A 5,024-nucleotide genomic window follows, 5' to 3' on the forward strand; every position below is an offset into this window, starting at 1 on the left:
GCCTGACCCAAGCCATGGTGTTTTCAATCACCTCGTATGTATGCCAAAGCTGTACGGTGAATAAGGAGGACCAAAGAAAAATTGATGCCTTCAAATTGTGGTGTTGGCGAAAAATGTTGAGTATACCATGGACTGCCAAAAGAACAAACAAACCTGTCTTTGAAGAAGTACAACCAGAATGCTCCTTAGAAGCAAAGATGGCAAGACTACATCTCACATACTTCAGACATATTATCAGGAGGGATCAGTCCCTGGAGAAGGACATCATGCTTGGTAAAGGAGAAGGTCAGCAAAAAAGAGGAAGACCCTCAACGAGATGGATTGACACAGTGGTTGCAACAACAGACTGAAGCATAACAGCGATTGGGAGGATGGTGCAGGACCGGGCAGGGTTCTGTCCTGTTGTACATAGGGTTGCAATGAGTCGGAACCAACTCAATGGCACCTAACAACAGCAGCAACAATATTAAATAAACTTCAATCAATTTCTATTATTGGCTTAATATTATTTTTGTTTTAAGAGCCTTCTTCAATCACCTTTGGTGCAGGGGGAGGGGGTTGGAGAATGAGGAAGTTGAAAAGAAGCATCAAAACCTTGTTTACATACTCAGAAGGCTTAAAACTGACATGTTTTGACTACTGTATTAGTTTTCGATCGCTGCTGTAGCAAGTTGCCACAAACTTAGTGGCTTAAAACAACACAAACTTCTTATCCTAGGGTTATTTTCACTAGCTTCCACAGTTGCCTTCCACTGCAGCTCCTAAGATATTGAGACACAGTGACCAGTCTTAACAAGGCTCTTTCTCCCTGAAAAAAACAATCTTTTTCTTTTGATGAGTCAAAAAATGAATATTAATTAAATGACTACAATCTACAAGGAAAGTTACCCCCATTACTTGCAGAGATCCAGGAAAATCTGCAATGTAATCCAAAGATTCCTCTTTCCCTTCCACCCTTTTCCCCTACCTCCCACTCCCTCAATTATCCTCCTTGAGAAGAACCAGCTCCAGTCGCCATCGAATCAACACATGGCAACACCGTGTGTGTCAGAGTAGAACTGTGTTCAATGGGGTTTTCAATGGCTAATTTTTCAGAAGTAGATCACCAGGCCTTTCTTCTGAGGCATCTCTGGGTAAACTTGAATGGCCAACTTTTTGCTTAGTAGCCAAGCATGTTAACTGTTTGCACCACCCAAGGACACCCCGTGAGGAGAAGGAAAGGTTTTAAATGGGTTGAGGAATTTACAGGATTTTCCCAAACCACCATTCCCCTGCTATACTGTGAAGAATTTGAGCTGGAGTGTTTTCCCTCCAGACTACATAAGCATTGCCCATCTGTCTCAATTAAGGATTGGCTTTACCAAGCCAGCTAATCAAGATATAGTGGGGAGGAGGTATGTACAGGATTTGGACATGGGCCTCTTCTTCAATTATGTGCTTCTTTGTTTCCATTTTTTCTGAGAACACCAGTCTGGGTTTGCTATTTGATTCACCATAAAAGTACTTGGTGAATGTCACTTTCTTTCTGTTCTTTGTTCTCATGTGAAACTCTCTTCCTCCTCCTTCCTCCTTTCTATTCTCTTCTTACCTTCAGAACTGATTGCTTTGGGGGCTATAGGTTCCCTAGGAAATCACCCTGTCTCTGTAAGAGATACATTCGGCAGATGCATCCTCATCTATCTCATATTGGGTCTTTAAAGATAAAATAATATACACCAGTATCTCTTTGGGTGACCTGGACTTTGCCTGCAAGGGGGAGACAGAGACCACTTCATTGATCCCTGGTTAAGGATCCAAACCAAACCTGCTGACGTCTCATCAGTTCTGACTCAAGGCAGCCCTACAGGACAGAGCAGAACTGTCCCATGGAGTTTCTAAGGCTGTAATCTTTAAGGAAGCAGACGGTCACCTCATTCTCCCGTGGAGTGGCTGGTGGGTTTGAACCATAGACCTTTTGGTTAGCAGCCAAGTGCTTAACCATGTCACCACCAAAGTGCCTCAGTTGAGATGGTAACAGATCCTATGTCTTATATCCGCAATGGAGAGTTAGGTTAAGAGCATATTCACTTGTTCTGCTGTGTTCTTAGAGCTGATCTGGCTGATCTTTGCATCCGCCAGAGTGCCTGAGGGTCGAACCACAATAGACTGTTCTGAGCCAGAGTGGATCAAAGGTCCAATCCTCACACAGCTCCGCACTGCCTGGGCTACTGGTGGTTTGCGCTCAGCTCTGCTTGAAGTTCCCCTCACTGTGTTATCACTCACAGCACAACAGTACACAGCCATGTCTGGCACTTGGACTGAGGGTTTTTCCCAATGAAAGATTTTTTCTTCATGATATGTGGCTGCAAAATCTTTGTTGCTTCCATTCTCATTTTCCTCTGTCGTTCTCAAGAAGAGCTGCAGAGTTTCACCAGGGTATTGAACATGACAGAAAAGGATAGGGTACACCGCAGCAGCATAGGAGCAGTTCACAACTAGGAAAGCGCCTTCTGAGAGGGTCACTTGGCTTTCTGTCTGGTCACTGAGTCTCCATTGCTTTGTCCTGGAAGAAGAAAGGCATACTTGCCTTGGGTATGAACTGACAAACTTTTGGTTAATTACTATACTAACAGAACAGATTAAAAGAATCCACACTTTATGAAACACTTTATGTACCAAACTTTAAAACTTACCAAACATTAAGAATATCATAATCACTGGACTTGGTGAAAATTTCATCTTTAAAGCCACTGGTATCCTCGATTCGTAACTCTTAGCATGAAGAAATGCAGACCTTATGAAACGCTGAAAGAGAACCTAGAATTCTACCAGGAAGCATGTTTGTTTTAGGAAGCTGTGCCCTCTGCAGGCCAGGGACTGCACTGGAAAGAGTGTGTCCTGGTTTCTTCCCAAAAGATGGTCCCACCTCCAAACCTCAGGCTTAGTTTGCAAACCACATTCAGCTGTCGGGTAACCAATCCCTTTCAAATATGAAGAATAGCTGTTGGTATCCTCAAAGGTTTTTCCTGTTCCCAGGGTACTGCCTGACATAGAAACTCCTTACCAGAGAATCCCAGGACATTCCTGTAGCTGAAAAGGACCCACTTTTACTTTGATATAAATGCAGGGTTTTACATTCTCATTTGTTCGTTTTTGGCCACCCTGATTCATCTGGAGTTTCATTTTTTAAAGTTTTGGTGGGAGAAAGCACAGAGCATCAGTAACCCACTTTAAATCATTAGTAGTTGATTTTGGATGGCAAGGAGCTAATCTGCCATTTATACCACTATGCCCTCAACACCGTAAAACAGCCCATAACAAATATTTGTAAATAATGAATGGACGAATTATCTTTGATTGATAAATTGGGGCTACTTGAAATATCTCATTTCCTCAGTTAATTAAGGTGATATTTATTGTAAGAATAAATTAAACAATAAAATTTATTGAGAGTGTAAAAATATACTATGATTCATTTATAATTAGATGCTTTCTAATTTCAAAAATAATAAATGATACAATAATACTTTAAAATTTAGGAAACATAGTAATTAGAGTTACAGACTTACTATGAAATTGTCTGAGATCAATTTATTATCCCTTAGGATTTCAGTGACTCCAGACAATGTAATTGGCTTACGTGAGTCAGGCAAAAAGTCCTGATTCTAAATTCGTACCTCATGTTGTGCCCCAAGAATGCTCCTTACTTGCATCCTTTTGCTAACATTATTGCCTAATAAATTAAAACTAAATTGTTTTTATGCAACGGATTAAAATATGCAGGTAATGTTGATTTGCCTCAGAAGACTTGAGTTCTGACACTCTTCTGCCCCTATCTTGGTGGATTGGTGGAGATACATTAGCTGATGTTCAAAAGCATCTTACAACAGGGGTTCTCAAACCTGACTATGCTTCAGAATCTTCTAGTGAGCATGCTAAAGGTACAGACTTTAGTATACCAACTTACTCTTACTGAATCAGAGAGTCTGTTATTGAGGCCTAGGGAAGTTGTATTTTTTTTTTAAGTTCCCCAGATGTTCTCTTTTGCAGCCACAGCTTTAAAAAACGGCATTTGGGAGAAGTGACCTACAGGATCACCAAGGATTCAGTGTCAGAGTTCTGGGGCCATTGGGGAGAAAGCTCCCCAGCTTCCCGACTCTTTAAAATTGCTCTCTCTCTGTGTCTCTGTCTCTCTCTTTCCATGGTAAAACAAATAAACATATTCAGTTCATTCTCCTTGCCTCTTCAGTTTGTGGAAAAGCTTCTAAGTGTTAAGGAAAGATCTGGAAATCCCCATAAACTTTTGTCTTAAGACATGGAAGTTCTTCTCAGTGTATTTCCTGCAGGATCTATGTTCCTGGATATTATTTAAGCCTAAATATCCTTTCTCCTTTTTTTCTTCTCTTCCCTTGTGCCTTAACTTCTTGAAGGTCAGAAGCAGTGTGCTCCTCATCCGCCTGGTTCCTTGGGCCTATGCCCCTAACTGACTCAGCTTATCCAATCACAGTTATAAAGTGAGCAGACTCCATTTTCTCAATGGCCTTCACCTTTTCAAATTAACACAGTTCCCTGGACTGTCTTCAGTCTCACCATTCTTCTGAGAGGAATCCTCGTCTTCTTTATGAATTGATGTATAGAACGTCTCTTGAGAATTATAGCAATAAGTTTGAGTGGAATGTCAGGACTACATGACCAAGGATGCAAATTGCTTAAGCTAGTTTCCCAGAAATTCTGATTTCTGTTGCCTTAGATTGCATTTGCCTGTTTTGAACTTCATATATCGTATTTTTTCACAAATAATGCACCCATGCATGTAACACACATAGTGAATCTAGGAAAATAATTCATGAGGGGACTGCATGATTGACAAAGCATATAATGTGCGTTATTTAGGTAAAAGTACGGTGTATGTAATTGTACAGTATGATATCGTGTCTGGTGTCTTTTGCTGAATAATATGTCTATGAGATGCATCCATGATACTGAATGTAACAGTAGTGTGATAATTTTCCTTGCTATACAGTGTTCCATTATATGAATTTGCC

The sequence above is a fragment of the Trichechus manatus genome, unplaced genomic scaffold (genome assembly GCF_000243295.1).
Source record: "Trichechus manatus latirostris isolate Lorelei unplaced genomic scaffold, TriManLat1.0 scaffold00273, whole genome shotgun sequence".
In the NCBI taxonomy this organism is placed as follows: Eukaryota; Metazoa; Chordata; class Mammalia; order Sirenia; family Trichechidae; genus Trichechus; species Trichechus manatus.